Genomic DNA, 24,400 nt, shown 5'->3' with positions numbered 1-24,400 from the left:
TCATTTACTTGTGTCAGCCATTGGACTGTGGCCATGCTAGAGCACCATCTTGAAGGGTTTAATCAAACATACTGGCTCCATTACTTATTTTAAAGTTTGGTGCATATTCTATCAGAGCCTTAGGTTGAACTGCTAAGTGATGGGGATGTAAGCAAACCAACACCAGTTGCATACATACACACACACATACATACATACATACACACACAATATATATGCATACGTACATACATTCATACACACATACATATGTATACATAAACACAAATACATACATGTACACACACACACATACATGCATACATAACATCTACATTCATACATACACACATACATACACATATACATACACACACATGCATACACACACATGTACGTACACATACATACATACATACACACATACATACATACACACATACATACATGCATACATGCATGTATACATGAATACATACATACATACATGCATACATGAATACATACATGCATACATGCATACATACATACACATACATACATACATACACACACACACATACATACATACATACATACATACATACATACATGCACATGTTCAAGGTGCTGTGAAGTGAGACTGAACCCAAGACCACTTGATCCAATAGCTACTACAACAACTTTTTCAGCAACCCTAAAAATCCTGGCACCAGATGTTGCAACAGATTTCAAAATATAAGCAAATTTTTAATTGAAAAGGAAAAATAGACAACTGAAAAAAACCCATGGAGTCTTATAGAAAGAAAAAAATATCTAAAACTTAAATGCCATTTTTTTTTGTGTGTGATTTTAACCTTAATTGCCCGAGAAATAATTTTAAAAATTCATTTTTAACATGCAACTCATGAGGCAGATGATCACTTTTTGATATCTATAAAGAAATATTATGTTAGCTAAATCCTACGAAATTTTTCTGTTGGTTTGTTCGATTTCCTATGTTTTGATTAGAAATAAATCCACGAACAATGTCTTGTTGTTTTAAGTGGAGATGCAAATTGTTCACCAGATATTTTGATTTAATCAACACATTTTGAAGTCCTTGTAACTGTGAAGCCTAGCTGCCAAAGTAGAATTAACATCAGCTTATTGATGGTACTGTATAAGTGACACTACAGTTGAATAACAGGGATGATATAAAAGATAACCTCTAAACTCATTTCATCAAATTGTAAATGATAGAGAGATGGTGGAAATTGTATGTACTTTATATGCACTTTCTGACAAGTTGTGGTGCACCTGAGCACTGTATACAATAATTTCATTATTATTATTATTATTATTATTAACCACACAGCCTTGCCTACACCTTATACCAATATTGCTTCACCTGTAGATGCAATATTGGTATTAGACTCACTTATTGCCAATTCCAAATAATACCATCAATTTTAGGTATTTCTATTTAATAGCTTTCAGTCAATCTCTTTTTATCTGAGAGATGTGTGTTTTCCAGTGGCATTTCGTAGTTGTTTTATTGGGTATGCTGCCATACCCAATGCCTCGAAATTTCATGCAGGGGTATACCAAAAATTTTCCTAAGATTTGTGATTAAATTAATGAGTAAGGTGAGATTGCAGCTGTGGCCAATACCAGTGTTGCCTAACCAGCCCATTTAAAAGAACCCTTGAATCGTTGGGTGATAAAGTGTGCTTGAGAAGACCTGTTGAGTCAAGTGAAATTGTAGTCGTAGTTGATGCCAGTGTCACCTGACTGGCATGTAATAAGCACCATTCAAGTGTGGATCGATCCAGTGCTGCCTGACTGGCACCCATGCTGATGGCACAAAATAAACACTATTCAAGCATGGGTTGATTCCAGTACCACCTGACTAGCTCCCTGTGCCGGTGACGGGTAAAAAGCACCATCTGAACATGGTCGATGCCAGTGCCGCCTGACTGGCACCCCTGCCGGTGACATGTAAAAAGCACCCACTACACTCTCAGAGTGGTTGGCATTAGGAAGGGCATCCAGCTGTAGAAACCTTGCCAGATCAGATTGGAGCCTGGTGCAACCTACTGGCTTGCCAGTCCTCAGTCAAACTGTCCAACCCATGCCAGCATGGAAGACGGACATTAAACGATGATAGTGATGGTGATGATGACGATAATATTTAGAATGAATTTTCCATTTTCAATAGGTGTGCTGCTGACACCTAGTGCACCTGGAACATATGCCCTTGGTGCTTTTATGTGTTCTAAATATGGAGCAAAAGTATGTGCATTAGTTATCTCCCCATGGTTTGGACTGAGAGATTAAAAAGTGTTTTCTTGGCATACAGTACCACCCAACTTGTTAGTGTTTAGCATTTAAACTAGCTTTATTTGGTCAAAATATTCTACCTGTTTTCTGTTCAAACTAACCAAATCCAGCTTTTCATGCATACCCTGCAATGTCATTCTAAAAGGAAGCAGTTATATCATTGAAGGCTGTGTGGTAAGTAGCTTGCTAACCAACCACATGGTTCCGGGTTCGGTCCCACTGCGTGGCATCTTGGGCAAGTGTCTTCAGCTATAGCCCCGGGCCAACCAATGCCTTGTGAGTGAATTTGGTAGACGGAAACTGAAAGAAGCCTGTCGTATATATGTATATATATATATGTATGCGTGTGTGTGTCTGTGTTTGTCCCCCTAGCATTGCTTGACAACCGATGGTGGTGTGTTTATGTCCCCGTCACTTAGCGGTTCGGCAAAAGAGACCGATAGAATAAGTACTGGGCTTACAAAGAATAAGTCCCGGGGTCGATTTACTCGACTAAAGGCGGTGCTCCAGCATGGCTGCAGTCAAATGACTGAAACAAGTAAAAGAGTAAAGAGTAAAAGAGTAAAGAGTATAAGACAAGGCATGATTAATAGAAATCAATTTGAATAAATAAGTGTTACATTTAACATAGTAATTTGAATTCTGAAGGGTTTAATACTCATGTAAGACGAGTTTTTAAAAGATGGCACCTTCAGGCTCCAGAAAGCTTGAGTGTGGCTTGCTGTTAGCAGAAGAATTATTACTATTAGTTCATAAATCTGCATCAATCAATTTAGGTGTTGTTGTTGCTGCTGTTTTAGAAATGACATTTATATAGATGGTGGGTAGAGTGCACATCGTAAAGCACTAAAAACTGATAAACAATGTCAACAACAAGAGCGGCAGCCTAAACTGCAACAATGCCTTTCTGTTACTATCTAGAAAAAACACCTCTCTCTCTCGCTCTCTCGCTCTCTCTCCTTGCCATGATTTGAATCTATGAAACCACACACATGCATGATAGTGCAGCGAAATTAAGTAGCTAAGTAGCAATAAGGTGCATGCGGATAGATAACTTCTGCAAGTGCTGATGGAAGTTGTCCTTTTTGACAACTGTGTTTTCTTTTCATTGGTGACTAGTTTGAAGTGGTAGAGGGAGTCAAGAAGCCCCCCCCCCGTTAAGGGGTGAATGAGTTGGTGTTCAGGAGGAGGGTCCTTCATGTAACTATTTATACTTTTATCTCTTTTCTTACTTTTTGTTGGTAATATTTTTGGCGAAATATAGGAAGCACTCCGTCGGTTACGACGATGAGGGTTCCGGTTGATCCAAATCAACGGAACAGCCTGCTCGTGAAATTAACGTGTAAGTGGCTGAGCACTCCACAGACACGTGTACCCTTAACGTAGTTCTCGGGGATATTCAGTGTGACACAGAGAGTGACAAGGCCGGCCCTTTGAAATACAGGTACAACAGAAACAGGAAGTAAGAGTGAGAGAAAGTTGTGGTGAAAGAGTACAGCAGGGATCACCACCATCCCCTGCCGGAGCCTCGTGGAGCTTTTAGGTGTTTTCACTCAATGAACACTCACAACGCCCGGTCTGGGAATCGAAACTGCGATCCTATGACCTCGAGTCCGCTGCCCTAACCACTGGGCCATTGCGCCTCCTGGTGAAATATAAACAGCTTCAACATAGTAATGGGTGTGTGCATGTGTGCGTGCATATGCATCTTTGTGTGTGTGAGTGTGTATGTTTGTGTTTGTTGGTGTATGTTTTGCATATTTATGTATAGTATGGACATTATTAGCTAACTAGCTAGACAGATAGGAAGAGAGAGAGAGAGAGAGCTAACAAGTTAGATATCTTTCTCTTTCACTCTGTCTCTCTTCCCTCTCTCACTCTTCTTCCTTTCTCTCTTTTCTCTTTCTTTCTCTCTTTTCTCTTTCTCTCTCTATCTTTCTCACCTTTTTATCTTTCCCTCTATTTGTAAATATATGTGTGAATTTACCTACTTATCAACCTCCCAACTTACCAACCTAGCTATCTACCTACCTACCTACCTACCTACCTACCTACCTACCTACCTACCTACTTACCTACCTACCTACCTACCTACCTACCACCTACCTACCAACCTACCTACCAACCTACCTACCTACCTACATACATACATACATATACATGTTTATGTGAATAAATACACATACGCACATGTGTGCACGTGCACACACACACACACACACACGCACACACACACACACACATATTTACAAATATACATGTACAACATAGAACAGAAATTAGAAAGTTTGGTATATTTTTAATTCCATATCACATGGGTTTCATTAGAATATAGTAAATTCACTATGAATACAGATATTAATATTGATAATAATAATAATAACAATGTCCTAAACTTAAATATAATTCATAATATGTGTAAACACGTAGAAAAGACGTATGTGATGTTTTATCTGTAATTCCTTAGACAAAGATTTCAAAATAATGCAGCGTAACTTGGATGGAATTACAATTTATAGTTTGTAGAATTCATTAGGAGTATATTAAGAGATAGAGAGATGAAAAGGATTGAGATGGAAGTAAAATAATGCTTCACAAGGATACAGTTTGGATTATAATCCTTTCTACACACACTGTATAACCTTATATGTATAATGGACTTTCCTGGTGTTAGATTGACATATGAGGGTTTGACAATTTCTAACTGAACAACCACAGAAGATGATTTGTTTATAGTGATCAAAATGTTTGTGTAGACATAAGCTCACTCTTTCCATCAGATCGACATTACCTGTATGGGTGCAACAAGTGCCACATGTCAGATGTTGAAATGATCACAGAGCAATGTGAAATGAAGTGCTTTGCTCAAGAACACAACACAACGCCCAGTCTGGGAATCAAACCAATGATCTCACAATTGTGAGTGCAGCACCCTAACCACTAAGCCATGTGCCTTCACACACATACACATTCTTTAAGTAATAGAATTTTAAAAGCTCAAAGCTTATATGCAATCACCATGTATTGACCAAAGAAAATGGTCTAATATTGGGGCATTTAAGCCCTTGATGGAAACAAATTGGGTTTTCCATGTGCATAGGACTCAAACCCACATACACACACCCATATATATATATATATACAGAGCCACTTTCCATACACTATGTATAACACTATGTATAACATTATATATATATAATATATATATAATTAATATATATATATATATATATATAGATGTGTGTATATATATATATATACATAGCATCTATAAAGATGCTGATATTCTATATATTGTACATACACACACACATTTGGAAGGGCATTCAGCTGTAAAAACCCTGCCAAAGCACACAGTAGCCGAGGATAGTTTTTATACCTAGCTGGCTCCTGTCAACCCTCCTACACATGCATGCATGGAAAATGAGCATTAAATGGTGGTGATGATGATGATGACTTTGATATATATATATCATGCTAGTACCATCTCATGCCAGTGCCATGTAAAAAGGACTCATACTGGTGGTACATTAAAAGCGTCTAGCCCACACTGTAAAGTGGTTGACGCTAGGAAGGATTCAGCCAAAGAAACTAAACTAAGTCAGAATGGAATGTGGTGCAGATTACCAGCTCTGGTCTAACTCTTCAACCCATACCAGCACAGAAAATGGACGTTAAGAGATGATGATGATGATACAAAAGTTCCTTCAGGTGAAAGCTGCTATGGGGAAACTGTTTTCTATTTTGCAACAAGTCTAACTGGGAAATGCAACTGGATCTGAAAGGTAGATATATTTTTTCCAGAAAAGGTGATAGTAACATTACTCCAACCAAATATATTCCTTCTATCTCGGAGTGCAAAATGATCATTGGAGTTGAGCTCACAGTACTTGAGGAGAACAGGTTTGACATTTCTTACCAGCTGAAGAAACGAAGGAAACCAAATATTAGGACTTGGTCGATGAGGGTTTTGCCAAAGGATGCCACACAGCTTCAGCCCATAATGAAGTCAGTTTCCCAGCAAAATCAGTGTCAGTGCATTATTTCTCACAGAAGATTGGTTTAGAATCCAGATAACCGAGGAAAGCCATTGAGGAAATATCAAGGCAAATGAGACCAATCCAAGGTGGTTGTGGTTTGACAAGAGACCACAGATGGAAATGTTCTGTAGGCAAAGGCCAGTTCAGTCTTTGCTGCAGCACTCTGGTGAAGCATAGAGGTTAAAGAGTGAAACTCTTAGGAGACTGAGATACCTGCTGAAGATGCATAAGGGTTTCCAACATTGCAAAAACTTAGCAGCTCTGATTTTTATTTCACTATATATATATATATATATATATATATATATATATATATATACATACATACCATCATCATCATCAACATCGTTTTAATGTCTGCTTTCCATGCTAGCATGGGTTGGATGGTTTGACTGAGGACTGGCAAGTCAGGAGGCTGCACCAGGCTCCAATCTGATCTGACATCTGATTCGGATGCCCTTCCTAATGCAATCCACTCCGAGAGTGTAGTGGGTGTTTTTTGTCAAGCGGTACTGGCATCAACCATGCTTGAATGCTTATATATATGTGTGTGTGTGTGTGTGTGTTTAGATATACACTGCATCCCACATTATGAAACAAATCAACCTTCTCTCTACAAATAAATGTATATTCATTCGAAACCAGTTGTTTTTCTACTAACTGTTGGCAACAGCTATCTGTGCACTTTCTGTTAAAATGAATTGAATCTGCTCAAATGCCAACAAATGGTGGCCATTTTTCCAATTAGCCAAAATTTTCACAATCATAAATTATCAAGCAAGTGTCATAAAAATGATGATTGTGTCAGAACAAACATTTATTTAATTCAACAGTAAAGGTTTAACAAAAAAATTATTCATAAAGGATTTTGATGGTAAAGATAATAATATGTTTGAATGAAAATAATCATGGGATTATGTCATGCAGCTCCTAATGCTGAATGTATGATCCTCCATATGCAATAACCTTCCTTATGTACTTATCCATTGAATTTGTCAAGGTGATGATATCCTCTTGTGTTGTGCTTTGAGCAGCATCTACAACAGCATCCCAGAGGGCAACTTTGCTTGAAAACCACCATCCATCCTGGTAAACGTGCCTCTTCAGGACACTCCACAGGTTCTCAATCAGGTTTAAGGTGGCCACTCCATCAGATAACCTCCGGAGAGAATTTCTTAGAATTCTTCGCTGCATGAGGTGGGGCATTATCTTGCATGAAGACCAGCTTCCTCTAATATGAAAGTTTTTTGCTTTTTGAAATGCACTTGGAAATTGTCTTTTAAGAATGTAACATATGTTTTCGATGTCATCCTAATACCATCTGGGACTTTCCAAGGTCTGACCATTTGCGGCCTATTTCTAATGTACAGGTGTTGTCAATATCAGCACCCTTATTATAATTATATATACACCTATACATTAGAAATAGGCCGCAAATGGTCTACAAACCACTTAAGTTCATAGACCATTTGGAGATCTATTTATAGCATACAGGCATTGTCGTTTCAGTGCCCTTATAATTATAGTTTATAATTCTACTTAAAAATAAATATGAATTAACTATTATGGTCATGTTAGTATGCTAGCCACTGATAAATTATCAAAGATATATATATATATATATATATATTTGATAATTTATCAGTGGCTAGCATACTAACATGCTATATATATATGTATATATCTTTGATAATTTATCAGTGGCTAGCATACTAACATGACCATAATAATTAATTCATATTTATTTTTAAGTAGAATTATAAACTATAATTATAAGGGCACTGAAACGACAATGCCTGTATGCTATAAATAGATCCCCAAATGGTCTATGAACTTAAGTGGTTTGTAGACCATTTGCGGCCTATTTCTAATGTATAGGTGTATATATAATTATAATAAGGGTGCTGATATTGACAACACCTGTACATTAGAAATAGGCCGCAAATGGTCAGACCTTGGAAAGTCCCAGATGGTATTAGGATGACATCGAAAACATATGTTACCTTCTTAAAAGACAATTTCCAAGTGCATTTTAAAAAGCAAAAAACTTTCATTCTAGAGGAAGCTGGTCTTCATGCAAGATAATGCCCCACCTCATTATATATATATATATATTATATAGAGAGAGAGAGAGAGAGAGAGAGAGAAAGAGAGAGAGTGAGTGAGAGACAGACAGACAGACAGACAGAAACAGAGAGAAGGGGGGTATAATATCCAAGCAGGTACTGTGGTTGCTCTCAGGTTCTAGGTTATGGTTAACTGCGTCGATTAGTATTTAATGTCTATGGCTACTAGGAGTTGTCACTCACACTGAAAATTCCTCCGATGGATGATTCCATGTCTGCTTCGCTGGATGGTAATATTATCTGGAGTGTATATTAGCACACCATATTCTCTATTGTCATAATTACTAGCCAGTGCCGCCTTGACTGGCTTCCGTGCAGGTGGCATGTAAAATGCACCAATCTGACCGTGGCCGATGCCAGCCTCGCCTGGCACCAGTGCAGGTGGCACGTAAAAAGCACCCACTACACTCACGGAGTGGTTGGCATTAGGAAGGGCATCCAGCTGTAGAAACATTGCCAGATAAGACCGGAGCCTGGTGCAGCCTTCTGGCTTCCCAGATCCCCGGTCGAACCGTCCAACCCATGCTAGCATGGAGAACGGACGTTAAATGATAATGATGATGATGATGATATATATATATATACATATAGATATATATACATGCATATATATATACATATAGATAGATAGATATACATACATATATATATATATATATATATATATACATATATATATATATATATATATATATATATATATATATATATATATATACACATGCATACACACACACATATATATACACACACACAAATATGTGTGTGTATGTGTGCCTATATGTGTTTTGACTTAGAATTTTGGTAGCAATTAAAATATGAACCTAAGGCTGCATAGAGTGCCTGAGGTACTCTAGACCAGAACTGCATCCATTAAGATATATTCACCATCAACAGAAGAATAATACAAGGGCGAAAAATGTTTAAAAAATGGGCATAAAAATGTTCAAAAAAATATAAAAAATGAAGGAAAACTGAAAGAGAACTACTGAGATAAAAAAAGAAATATAAAGGAAGTCATTTAATATGCATTTCCAATTTTTCAAAATATTAAATATATAACATTTTGTGTGTTTATATGAGTATGTCTATATTTGCATGAATATTTTAAATAATTGATAGGGAAAACTGGGTGTACTGTAAGTGCAGTACTACAAATGATGCTTGGTAGCTGTAAGTGGTGAACATGCTCTCAAGGCACACTACTAGGGACATACCCAAAAACAAGGTTTGGATACTACATTTTAAAGTCTCCTTTCAAAACTTTAATTTTAAGCATAACCTCTATTTGCATGTATGTATACATGATTTTGCCTATCGACTTCAAGCTCCATGCTGCAAGATGGTATGATTTTAATATATTGTGCCTTCTGGTCTCTTCTCGAGGCCCTGTTCTTTCCTCTTCCCCTAAAGGAGTGGTTGGCGTTAGGAAGGGCATACAGCTGTAGAAACTTTGCCAGATCAGATTGGAGCCTGGTGCAGCCTTCTGGCTCACCAGTCCTCAGTCAAACCGTCCAACTCATACAAGTATGGAAAACGGACGTTAAATGATGATGATGATGATATATATATGTATGTATGCATGTATGTATTTATTTATGTATGTATGTATACACTTTATTTCACGTTGCTCCAGTTCACTCAGCTGTAGAAATGAGTTGCAATGTCATTGGAGCCAAGCTGTATCAGCCTTTGCCTTTCCCTTGGATAACATCGGTGGTGTGTAGAGATGAGGTTGGTATGCATGGGCCTCTGCTTTCTAGGTGTAATCCCATAGTCATTCTTGACCAAAGGGGGTCTTTACCTAATGTGTGTGTGTGCGTGTGTATATATACATACATACACACACATCTACCACACCCTTTATATCTTCATTTCCCCTTCTTTCTTTCTTTCTTTCTTTATCTGATTTGGTATTATAATTGTGTAAGTCCTGTCTGCCATTTCATCATTCCTGCTTCCTCTTGATGCAAGCGATATACAATGCTTGACAGATGCACAATGTAAGAGTTCACCTTATGACAGCAGCCTGAAGTGTTGCTGTAGTATTTAAAACTGCAAATATTATGTAACTTTTCACACGGAACTTAGTGTGCAATGGAGTTAAAAACAGTGGTTCTAGGTTCAGTTCCACTGCATGGTACCTTGGGAAAGTGTCTTCTACTATAGTTCAGGCCAACCAAAGCCTTGTGAGTAGATTTGGTAGACGGGAACTGAAAGAACCCCATCATGTATATATATATATATATATATATATATATATACATATATATATATACATATTAGAGGGAAACCACTATGTGGATACCCTTATGCTAGAAATATATCTGCTATCGTCTTACCACTAAGAAATGTTCTGAAGAAAAATTTAGCAAAACAACCAAAAACGTAATCGAGCAAGACAAAAGAAAAAGCAATAAAATATGGATATATTTTCTTTTGTCTTGCTCGATTACGTTTTTGGTTGTTTTGCTAAATTTTTCTTGAGAACATTTCTTAGTGGTAAGACCATAGCGGATCTATTTCTAACATAAGGGTGCCCACATAGTGGTTTCCCTCTAATATGTATATAATACAATGTTACTGAACCTTCAGTTTTTTTATATGCTAGACCACTGGTGTGAAATCGATGTTAATTAAATTAATTCTTACCCTCATCTTAAAATTTTTATATATATAGGAGTGGCTGTGTGGTAAGTAGCTTGCTAACCAGCCACATGGTTCCGGGTTCAATCCCACTGCGTGGCATCTTGGGCTAGTGTCTTCTACTATAGCCTCGGGCCGACCAATGCCTTGTGAGTGGATTTGGTAGACGGAAACTGAAAGAAGCCCGTCGTATATATGTATATATATATATATATGTATGTATGTGTGTGTGTTTGTGTGTCTGTGTTTGTTCCCCTAGCATTGCTTGACAACCGATGCTGGTGTGTTTACGTCCCCATCACTTAGCGGTTCGGCAAAAAGAGACCGATAGAATAAGTACTGGGCTTACAAAAAGAATAAGTCCCGGGGTCGAGTTGCTCGACTAAAGGCGGTGGTCCAGCATGGCCGCATTCAAATGACTGAAACAAGTAAAAGAGTAAAGAGTAAAAGATATATATATATATATATATATATATATGTAGGTCCCGGGTTGATTCGGGGTTAACCACAGTAAATAAGGTACTCAATACATAGCAGAGTAAAATTAATTTATTATATAGAAGGAGCTTCTACAGGACTAGAACTGTTTCATTCAAGAGAAATCATCAGGCTTCCTGATGATATATATATATATATATATATATATATATATATATATATGTATATATATATATATCTGTGTGTAGTCGTTGTGTCTGTGTCTGTACCCCCGTCACCACTTGGTAACTGGTGTTGGTGTGTTTATGTCCCCGTAACGCTGTGGTTTTGCTAAAGAGACCAAGAGAATAAGTACCAGGCTTTAAAAAAATGGCAGCACCTCACTATGGCTGCAGTCCAATGACTGAAACATGCAAAAGATAAAAGCAATAATATCTAGCAATGTAAGCAAGTGTACCAACTTCATTTACAAATGGGAAATGAGAATATAGGCTGTCGATATGTCTCTATGTAAGTGATGTGAAATGGAAGGTCTGTCATTCATTGATCTATACATTTTCCCAGCAATTTATGAATATTATTTTTCCTTTTAGAGACATTATGAGTAAAATATTCTGTCAACATTTCCACATATTGAAATATGTAAATCTATTCAACATTAGCTGCAACATTTTTACTTACATTTGTGTAGTTGTCTCCATAGCTGTCTATATACATGTTGTTTCTGCAAGGACAATGTACAATATTTTCTTGCAGTATTAAAGTGTAACAAATGTAAAAATCCCCTTTGATCATGAATGACCATGGGATTGCTCCTAGGAAATTACCCTCTGAGGCAGAAGTCTGGGCAATGCTGTTAATGAAAAACCCACAGTTGCCCATGCATACAAGCCTCCCCTCTCCATGCCACCAAGAGAAAGGCAAAGGCCAATACAGCTTGGCACCAGTGACATCACAACTCATTTCTACAGCTGAGTGAACTGGAATAATGTGAAATAAAATGTTTTGCACAAGAATACAACACACAGCCTGGTCTGGGAATCAAACTCACTACCTCATGATTGTGAGCATGACACGCTAACCATCATCATCATCATTGTTCGACCGTGGTCGAGACAATGGAATTTACCATGCTGCGCCAGACTTCACGGTCCATCATGGTATTACGGAGGTCCTGTTGCTGGATGCCTGTATCCCTGGAGATTACATCAGGGTAGGAGAGTGTGCGCCCTCTGGTATTGCGAGTAGATGGCTTCCACTGAGCCATGTACCGTCAAGGCAGCACCTCAGTATATACAATACATATAAGTGTAGTCAAGAAGTTTGCTGCTCAACCACATGGTTTTGAGTTCAGTTCCACTGCATGGAATCTTGGGCAAGTGTCTTCTACTACTACCACAGGCTGACCACAACCTTGTGAATAGATTTGGTTGAGGGAAACTTTAAGAAATCTATCTCATACATACATACATACATACATACATACATACATACATACATACATACATACATACATACATACATACATACATACATACATACATACATGCATACATACACACATACACACATACATGGTGGTTATCTACTCCTTATGCAGAGGTTGACCACCTCTTGTATCTACACCTTAGATCGATCATGGCATCTGATATAACTTTTTTAAACCAGACAATGTATTGAAAAGACACCACATAGATTGCATATCTGATGTGAGCCACCAAGAGCTGCTATTAAGTTCTGATCTTTGTGGATCTTAGAATATCTTTTGAGGCCTCTGTTAGATTTGCAGACCTTCTGGCACACATGGCATTGAAAGGTGTGCACAGATATATAGAGAGAATAGTTGGTAAAGGTTCATTTTTCATGGTTCTGCAAATCAGATTTGAGCCCAGTAAAAGAAAAGCATAGTCTGTCACAAACTGTGTGCATAAAAATGTCACTGAGATTCACCTTCACAGTCACAACATTCTTCTTTAAATTTCTCTTGAGTCTTGCATGTGTCATCCTGGCCTCCTCAAATGCTTTCACTCCACTCCACACTTTCGGTTTGCCATCTAGCTCAATCTGAAGTAAGGGTTTCTATGGCCTTTGGATCCATTCCAAGTGACTTCATGTTAGTCCTCATGCCGTCCTTAAACCTCTTTTTAGGTTTACACTGATTGCGTTTCCCCTCTGCAAGCTCACCATAAAGCAACTGATTGGGTGTGTGTTCATCTGCCATTCAAACAATATGGCCAGACCATTTCATTTGGTTTCTCAGAATCATTGATTTAATTGAAATGATGCCTGCAGATGCAAAGACATCTGTGTCTGGAGTAAAAATGCCCCATTTAATGTTTAAAATGCAGCAAAGGCATTTTTGGTGGAATTGTTCTAATAATTTGAGATGTCTTTCATAACATGTCTATGTATCAGAAAAATACAACAGTAATGGTAAAACCAACGTTTTGTAAATTTTTTGAGATACATTATCTATATTTAAATCTTATTTTATTTATATTTTTAAATTACATAGATTCATACAAACATACATGCATACATACATATCGACAATTGCTGGGAAAATGAACAGGTCAATGAATGGCAAACCTTTCACTTCACATCACTTACACAATGACATTGACAACCTATATTCTCAATTCCTATTTGTAAATAAAGTCATCGGTGCACTTGCTTACATTGTTAAATATTATTGCTTTTATCTTTTACGTGTTTCAGTCATTGGACTGAAGCCATATTGGTGCACTGAGATATGTAATACACTGCCTAAATACCAAAATCTTGAGAAATTAGGCCTCTCAAAACCAGAAAGGAGAAAGCTGATTTGAAGACTACAGATCTAATCCATCACTAGAACTGTAAAATCTGAAAAACTTTCCAGAAGTTTATCATTTAAGTATATATGAGCATGTTTATATATGCAACTATATGCTTGAGAATACATACATAAAACAAAACTTGAAAATCTGCACATATATGTATATATACATACAAAAATACCCTGTTGATGTTGTTACAATTCTAATGAAGGATCTTTGAATCTAGGTTAGAAACCAGCTCTTTCTCTATTGGCAAGAAATCTTGAAATAAAACTGAATAATGATATACATACATATATGTATTTGAGTAAGCACATAAATGCAAAAGAAAGTAGAAAAAATCATGTTTGAATACTGAAGGTAGAGTAATATGCCTTTATTAGAGCTGAAAAAATCTTCACAAACTCAGTTTCATGCCACTGTCCATGGTCATAACTGCCTGAAAGTCTGAGTAACAGTTTGTGAATTTTTCACCTTCATATATGTTATTTGTGTGTGTGTGTGTCTGCATTTGTCCCCCCCCATAACTGCCAGACAGTTAGATGACAGAAGAAAAAACAAGGCTAGGTCATTTGGAGTTTTCTTTCCTTAGTCAAGTTCCAGATTATCTTTGCAATTTTGGCTGGTTATACTTGAGATTGCTCCAAGGAAAACTTAGTTAAGAGTACTGGATTCCTTGGAAAACAGCGAATGTTTACGGAAACAAGGACGGAAAAAACCCCCAGAGAAATGGTACACAAATGCAAATAACAGGCCATTAACAGGTGTCTTTTGACTAAGGATGAATTAAATTATGCTGGCATGTGTGGAAGTGAATCCTTACGGCAGGAACATAAGAGATGACAGTCATGGAGAAGAATATAGATGTTGCATGGATGATAGTCGAACCAAGAAAGAAAGGTCAGGCTTGGTCGAACACCAGTCACATGGAGAGAGAGGTAGAGGCAGAGAGATAGAAGAATTAGGGAGGGATGAGAAAAAAAGAAAAGGGATAGAGTGAAGTGAAAGAGGGGGGAAGGTGAGAATGAATAGAAAGCCAGGAAATGTGAGAAGGGGAGAACGAAAGAAAGAAGAGTGGAAAGAATGAAGTAAGTGTGAAGGGGCTGATAGAAAGAAAGAAAGAAGGAAAGAATAAGAGAGTCGTACAAAATTTATATAAATATATATACATACATATATATATAAATATATGTACTTACATATAAGAGACCAAAGTGTACGTACGCCACCATATGTATGTTGAAAGGAATACAAAAAATGGGACAAGAACTCAAAACATCCAGACAAATGCGTCCTTGTTTTCGTATACATTCGCTGCTTTCTTCCAAGGAATCTAGTGTTCTTAGCTTTGTTTTTCCTTGGGGCTGGCCAGATTGGAGCAATCTTGAGTATAACCAGCCGAAATTGCAAAGATAATCTGGAACTCGACTGAGGAAAGAAAACTCCAAATGTTTTTTCTTGTCCCTTTTTTGTATCATCTGTCTGGATGTTTTACGTTCTTGTTCCATTTTTTGTATTCCTCTGTGTATTTATATATATATATATATATATATATATATTACATTATAATTAGGGCTTAGTAAAATAAATTACTTTGCCACATAGTAGAAATAGCAGCCAAAAAAAATTTTCTTAGCATTTCTACTACTTAAAGAAAATTTCTCTCAGATAATGTTTACTCCAGACAGCTCACGAAGGTTTGGGGGTAAATACAGAAAAATATCACAAGTACATAGATCATTTGAGTACGTCAACGTTTCAAGATTAGCCAAATAAAATCAGCATTTCTTTCGTCAGCTCAAAATTTCTTAATTTGGATTCTTAATCCAAATTTGGATTCTTAATCAAAATTTCTTAATTTGGATTCTTAATCCAAATTAAGAAATTTTGAGCTGACGAAAGAAATGCTGATTTTATTTGGCTAATCTTGAAACGTTGACGTACTCAAATGATCTATGTACTTGTGATATTTTTCTGTATTTACCCCCAAACCTTCGTGAGCTGTCTGGAGTAAACATTATCTGAGAGAAATTTTCTTTAAGTAGTAGAAATGCTAAGAAAATTTTTTTTGGCTGCTATTTCTACTAAGTTCAGTATGTGGCAAAGTAATTTATTTTACTAAGCCCTAATTATATAATGTAATATTTTGAATTCGCCTTAAATGGTCCTTTTACATACTGAACACTTGGTGAAATTGATTAATTAATTAATTAATTTTACCCTCAATTGTTGTTAGTATATATCATCATCATCATCATCGTCGTTTAACGTCCGTTCTCCATGCTAGCATGGGTTGGACGGTTCGACCGGGGTTCTGGGAAGCCAGAAGGCTGCACCAGGCTCCAGTCTAATTTGGCAATGTTTCTACAGCTGGATGCCCTTCCTAACGCCAACCACTCCGTGAGTGTAGTGGGTGCTTTTTACGTGCCACCTGCACAGGTGCCAGGCGGGGCTGGCAACGGCCACGGTCAGATTGGTGTATTTTATGTGCCACCGGCACGGAACCAGTCGAGGCGGTGCTGGCATCGGCCACGAGTCGGATAGTGCTTTTTACGTACCACCAGACCAGGGATCCTGGCTGGTTCAATTCGATTTCGATTTCGCTTGCCCCAACATGTCTTCACAAGCAAAGGGGGTTGGCAAGGGTGCCTGTCGTACGGTCGCATTGGAGTATTTTACGTGCCACGGCCACGAGTCGGATAGTGCTTTTTACGTACCACCAGACCAGGGATCCTGGCTGGTTCAATTCGATTTCGATTTCGCTTGCCCCAACATGTCTTCACAGCAAAGGGGGTTGGCATGGGTGCCTGTCGTACGGTCGCATTGGAGTATTTTACGTGCCACGGCCCCGAGTCGGATAGTGCTTTTTACGTACCACCAGGCCAGGGATCCTGGCTGGTTCAATTCGGTTTCGATTTCGCTTGCCCCAACATGTCTTCGCAAGCATGGGGGTTGGGATGGGTGTCTGTCGTCGGATGAGGTTCTATATCGACTTCGCTTGCCTCAACCGGTCTTTGTGTCCAAGGGAGGAAAGGCATTCATAAGTGGGCTGGGCTCACTTGTCCTGCCTGGTCTTCTCACGTACAGAATATTTCCAAAGGTCTCGGTCTCTGGTCATTTCCTCAGTGAGGCCTAAAGTTCGAAGGTCGTGCTTCACCACCTCGTCCCAGGTTTTCCTGGGTCTACCTCTTCCACGGGTTCCCTCAACTGCTAGGGATTGGCACTTTCTCACACACCTATCTTCATCCATTCTCGCCACATGACCATACCAGCGCAATCGTCTCTCTTGCACACCACAACTGATGCTTCTTAGGTACAACATTTCTCTCAAGGTGCTAACGCTCTGTCGAGTATGTACACTGACATTACACATCCATCGGAGCATACTGGCTTCATTCCTCACGAGCTTACGCATGTCCTCAGCAGTCACAGCCCATGTTTCGCTGTCACGAGCTTACGCATGTCCTCAGCAGTCACAGCCCATGTTTCGCTGATATATATATATATATATATATATAATGCGATCCATATAGCTTCTGTGTACCAATTTCATTCAGAAAGCTTTGGTTGGTTTGGCGCTATAGTAGAAAACATTTGCCCAAGGTATCATGTAATGGGACTGAACCTGAAATCATGTGGTTGTAAAGTGAGCTCCTTTAACCACATAACCATGCTGGCACCTACATCATATACATCAAAACTAAAGTCTAAGACAACTAGTAGCATTGATCTGCATCCACAAAATTTATTCAATGAAATTCATAAATCTGTGTTTGTTTGTATGCCATAGGAAGAAAAGGAATTTGACATTTTAGGACTGACCCTTCATCTGAAAGGAAAGAAAACGAAAATTTACAACAGTTGAAAAATTTCTTTTCCCCTACTGAAAGGATCAGATCCAAAATGTCAGATTCCTCTTCTCTCCCAAATTGGCATACAAACTTATCCATATTCATGAATTATACAAGAGTGTGTGCCTAAGAAATTCTTTGAAATATGTATCTTTTATCTTTTACTTGTTTCATTAATTGGATTGCAGCCATGCTGGAGCACAGCCTTAAAAGGTTTAGTTGAACAAATTGGCCTCAGTACTTATTTTAAAGCTTGATACTTATTCTGTCTGTTTCTTTGCTGAAATGCTAAGTTATGGGGACCTAAACAAACCCCTGTTGTCAAGCAGTGTTGGGGTACATAACCCGATACAAATACATATGAACTGACAGGAGTGGCTGTGTGGTAAGTAGCTTGCTAACCAACCACATGGTTCCGGGTTCAGTCCCACTGTGTGGCATCTTGGGCAAGTGTCTTTTGCTATAGCCCCGGGCCGACCAATGCCTTGTGAGTGAATTTGGTAGACGGAAACTGAAAGAAGCCTGTCGTATATATGTATATATACATATATGTGTGCGTGTGTGTGTTTGTGTGTCTGTGTTTGTCCCCCTAGCATTGCTTGACAACCGATGCTGGTGTGTTTACTTAGTGGTTCGGCAAAAGAGACCGATAGAATAAGTACTGGGCTTACAACGAATAAGTCCCGGGGTCGATTTGCTTGACTAAAGGCGGTGCTCCAGCATGGCCACAGTCAAATGACTGAAACAAGTAAAAGAGTAAAAGAGAGAGAGAGAGTATAGATATACACATGCACATAGACACATACACTCACCATTTATTTGCATCCCCAGCAGCCAACGGTATGTATATATATATATATATATATATATATATATATAATTTTAAAACAGGATAAAATCTATATAAGAATTTATCACGTCAGTATAAAAAAACTTTAAAAGGGAAAAATTATAATTATTCCCTTTAAATATATTTATTTATATTAAGGGCATTAATACGCATAAATGCCCTTAACATATATATATTGTCTGTAAAAAACATAAATCCCAAAAAAGAAGCACACTCTAAGATGTAGAGCAGTATATATTTAAGATGGAGAAGGCCAGTTTATGGGATTACCCTACGTTTTCTATCCATAAAGGGTTTAGTTTTATGGCATATTGTCAGATCCCAAAAACCTGTTGACCCAAGACTTCTTAAAAATATGGAGGAAGAGATGCCTCACTACTCAAAGGTAACAATTGGGGATTATCTCCTTCATTATTGACTATTGACCTCCAGCTGTGCCACCATCTTGTGGGCTCCAAGAAGCTAGCAGGAACCTTCTGAAATGTAAATATGACCCGAAGTGACCTCATCAGGTTGTATATCCTCAATACTCTTTGGAAAATTTCGCCTCTGTCCTCTTTGGTCTCTACAGAGATGATGCCCTGACCATCTCTAGTGGGTTGGGCAAATGAGCATACACTAGACAGGCTTAGAAAAGATCTAATCAGCACACTTGCTTCCGTAGGATTGAAAATCACTATAGAGACCAACGTCACAACCATGGATTTCTTAGACGTCATGCTTGACTTGAGGTCTGGTATATACAGGCCCTACCGCTAACCAAATGAGAGACTAATGTACATCAACACAGTCTCCTGCCATCCACCCATTTTGTTCAAAAGCCTGAAGGGTGTTGGTAAGAGGATCATGAACCTTTCCTCCAACCAAAATATTTTCAATGCAGTGGCCCTATACTATAACAAGGCCCAACATGCTGGAACCCAACAACTGCAGAAGGGAGCGCCACCGATATACCATTTGGTTTCACCCCTACACACTTCTCTCTTAACACAAAATGGCCCATAGGTAGAATATTCTTTAAATTAATAGATAAGCATTTCACTAGCTCCCTTAGGTGCAGGACCATTTTCAATAGGCACAACGTTAGTCTCATTTAGCTGTGCTGCCAACATTAAGAGCATCCTAGTTAGTACTCCTAGGCCACAGGGAGAGGCAGGATGTTCATGCAGAGACCGCGACAGATGCCGAGTGGGGGGGGGCACTGTGAAACCAAAGGGTTCTTCAGGGCAGTGCCCCAGTATGGCCCACTGTTTTCCTATATCCATAGCAATGGAGATTGTCATAACCTGCATTTAGCAGTGAGTACATGTTATTGACAAAGCTCAACAACACAGAAATTGACATCTAGCATTCTCTGTTACTGCTGGCTGATTTTCACCTGCTACTGGAATATTTGAATCTTTAGACACAGCATATCCATAAGAGATATTATCTCCAGATGAATATTGCAGTAGTTTGCTTTTTCTGCCGTATATTTACATTAAGTATGATAAACATATTTATTTTAATCTAATACTGCTTCTGTTGCATATAACAGATTTTTATTCAGCTAGGTGAGAAATTGCAACATCAGTGAGGTGAATACAATATGTATCAATCCAGTAGTAGTGTCAATATGCCCTTGAAGGCGGTGCCCTAACATGCCTGTAGTAAAATGACTCCAACCAGTATAATTATAAAAGAACACACACACACACACTCTCTCTCTCTCTCTCACACACACACATATACACACACACACGTGAGTGCGCTATATATGGCAACTACTTCGCACCAGTTAGAACTTCTATGGATGGTGAAAAATGGCTACAAAATCATTGGTATTCTATTCAAGGAAAAGATCTCCTAGTCTCATTGTGTAAAGAGAACTATCATATTAGAAATCTCAACCATAGGCTATTCATTAGCTGACATCTGGTAGATATATTTCAGCCAAGCAAACCAGGCTCTGAAACAGTTCTTCCCCAGGGCTCTTGCACAATTGAACTCTAGCTTTTAACATCGAAGGTTTATCAGCATATGTTTGCACTTCAGAGTAATTTTATTGCAATCTTTTGCTGTTGTATTCATGTGTATTATGTTTCATGCTGGCCAAAATTCTTAACAGCATTTCATCATTTTTTACTTTTTGAGATCAAATGTTGCTGAAGCTGACTTTGCCTTTTATCCTTTCAGTGGGGTCGATGTAATTGATTTAGCCCCTCTCCCCACTACCAAATTTCAGGCCTTGTGCTTCCAGCAGAAAGGATTATTATTATTATTATTTTCTCGGATCTCTTCAGTTTAGCTCACAGATTTTTAAAATTATTTTTTTTTAACTAAACAGTTTGAAACTTTGTATACTGGTGTAATTTCTCATGCTGAACATGGTTTACTTTCAACATTTTTGATAAAGTTTTGTATTTTAGAAGTTATTTTGTGTTGAAGTTGTCATATTTGGGTAATTTTAACCAATCAACAACATGTATTCAGCTGAAGAAACCAACTGCGATAATCGAAGAGTAACAACTTCTAGCTTACCTGTGAATATTTTGACTTACTGCCTGTGATTATTTTCATCATTCTGTTCTATTTCATTTTTGTTTACTGTCTATGTTGCATATTAGACACTTATCACCTCTTTGTACATTTGCCTGTATTATATCCACATGTAAGCCAGAAGTTGTTGCTCTTTGATTACTATTGCAGTAGGTTTCTTCAACTGAATACACATCGTTGTTTAGTTAAAATTACCCAAATACAACAACTTTAACACAAAATAACTTCTAAAATATGAAATTTTGTCAAAAATGTTGAAAGTAAACCGTGTTCAATGTGAGAAATTACACCAGTATACAAAATTTCAAATTGTTTAGTTAGAAAAGAATAATTAAAAGGTCTGTGAGCTAAACTGAAGAGATCCATTTTCTCATTATTATTATTTTCTCTTTTGAGCTCCTGAAGTCTTGCATGCATAGCGGGTTTACTATCTGAGACCTACGGTACCATGCTATACATTCTTTTCAGCTATCTAATACTTTGCTGATTATTCTGGCCATGCATGGGAGGCAAACCTTTTGTAACAATTCTATTGGGCACTCTATTCCTATTTCGTTTATATTCCTCTTGATGCCTTCCGATACTCTTCCCAAAGATCCAACAATAATTGGCACTATCTTCACCTTCTTCATTTTCCATAGCCAGGTTATTTCGTACTTAAGAGGATTTTATCCATCTATCTTTTTGCCTTCCTTCTTGACTATTTGTAAGTCAAAGAGGCATGCAGCATCAACTATATAGCATATGTGGTGCACCTTGTCCACCACCATTAGGTCCGGTCTGTTATGCTCTAGCGTATTATTATTATTATTATTATTACTTTTTTTTTTTCTTCTTTCAAATTTGCTTCCATTTCTTGCCGAGTGTCTTCCCGACTCCTAGGGCAAAGAAACTCATAGTATACATTGGTAGGCCATTAAACCAAACTCAATAGTTCGTTCATTTTTTTTTTTTTTTAAGTTAAATTAAAATACATGAGCAGCAACAGTTCTCACATCGACAATGCTCTTCTCAATACGTGTGATGTACCAGTTAAGACAATCTTTTGCACTTCTTGCAGGGATGGTAAGCCAGGGATCATTCTCATATAATTTTCGGTTCCCTTCTTGATCATTCCTAGTGCTCCTACGATCACTGGTATTGTAACCACCTTGAGATGCCACATTTTCTCAATTTCAATGAGTAGGTCTTTATATTTTCTGAGCTTATTAAACTCTTTCGCTGAGATATTATGATCACAGGGGATGCTCATGTCCAATAAGCAAACTTTATTGTTTTGGTCTTTCATAAGCAAACTTTATTGTTTTGGTCTTTCATAAGCAAACTTTATTGTTTTGGTCTTTCATAAGCAAACTTTATTGTTTTGGTCTTTATTATTATTATTATTATTATTATTATTATTATTATTATTATTATTATCATAAGGCGGTGAGCTGGTAGAGTCATTAGCACCTTGAATGAAATGTTTAGCTGTATTTCACCCATCCCTACATTCTGAATTCAAATTTTGCCAAGGTCAACTTTGCCTTTCATCCTTTCGGGGTCAATAAATTAAGTACCAGTGAAACACTGGGGGCAATGTAATCGACTAGTCCCCTCCCCCAATTTCCAGACCTTATGCCTTTAGTAGAAAGTATTATTATTATTATTATTATTATTATTATTATTATTATTATTATTATTGTTATTATTATTACTCTCTTTTTCTTCTTTCAAATTTTCTTCCATTTCTTGCCGAGTGTCTTCCCGACTCTTAGGGCAAAGAAACTCATAGTATACATTGGTAGGCCATTAAACCAAACTCAATAGTTCGTTAATTTTTTTAAATTAAAAAAAATTTTTTTAAGTTAAATTAAAATACATGAGCAGCAATAGTTCTCACATCGACAATGCTCTTCTCAATACGTGTGATGTACCAGTTAAGACAATCTTTTGCACTTCTTGCAGGGATGGTAAGCCAAGGATCATTCTCATATAATTTTCGGTTCCCTTATTATTCGGTTCCCTTATTATTATTATTATTAATTATTATTATTATTATTATTATTATTATTATTATTATCATCATTATCATTATTATCATTATCATTATTATTATTATCATTATCATTATTATTATTATCATTATCATTATTATTATTATTATATTATCGGGAAGCAAGGTAGCAGAATCCTCAGCATGTCAGGCAAAATGCTTAGTAGCATTTCATTGGTCTTTATGTTCTGAGTTCAAATTCCACCAAGGTTGACTTTACGTTTCATCCTTTCGAGGTTTTTAAAATAAGGTCCAGTTGAAGACTTTGCATCGATGTAATCAACTTAATACCTCACCCAGAATTACTGACCTTGTGCCAAAATTTGAAAATATTATTATTTACATGAATGTTATTATAATTGTCATGTGAAATTATTTGTTATTTTCTGATGCTGTGTATTATCCCTACATTTACTAAGGTATTTAGTATATGTTACGGGTTTGTTGTTTTAATGCTATAGGTGCAGGAGTGGCTGTGTGGTAAGTAGCTTGGTAACCAACCACATGGTTCCGGGTTCAGTCCTACTGCGTGGCATCTTGGGCAAGTGTCTTCTGCTACAGCCCCGGGCCGACCAATGCCTTGTGAGTGGATTTGGTAGACGGAAACTGAAAGAAGCCTGTCGTATATATGTATATATATATATATATGTGTGTGTGTGTTTGTGTGTCTGTGTTTGTCCCCCTAGCATTGCTTGTCAACCGATGCTGGTGTGTTTACGTCTCCGTCACTTAGCGGTTTGGCAAAAAGAGACCGATAGAATAAGTACTGGGCTTACA

The 24,400-nt window shown here is 37.5% G+C and overlaps 1 long non-coding RNA gene across 1 annotated transcript; it reads left to right on the top strand.

The window, feature by feature from the left end:
• Positions 1–1,073: 1,073 nt before the first annotated feature.
• Positions 1,074–15,798, top strand: LOC118763207. Its single transcript, XR_004998957.1, has 4 exons — positions 1,074–1,216; positions 2,271–2,282; positions 4,557–4,566; positions 15,788–15,798. It is a non-coding gene; the product is annotated as an uncharacterized LOC118763207 (long non-coding RNA).
• The last annotated feature ends 8,602 nt before the right edge of the window (positions 15,799–24,400 follow it).

Source organism: Octopus sinensis, linkage group LG4 (genome assembly GCF_006345805.1).
Source record: "Octopus sinensis linkage group LG4, ASM634580v1, whole genome shotgun sequence".
Taxonomy (NCBI): domain Eukaryota; kingdom Metazoa; phylum Mollusca; class Cephalopoda; order Octopoda; family Octopodidae; genus Octopus; species Octopus sinensis.
Note: the sequence above shows the minus strand (reverse complement) of the source record. Positions and strands in the feature narration are given on the sequence as shown.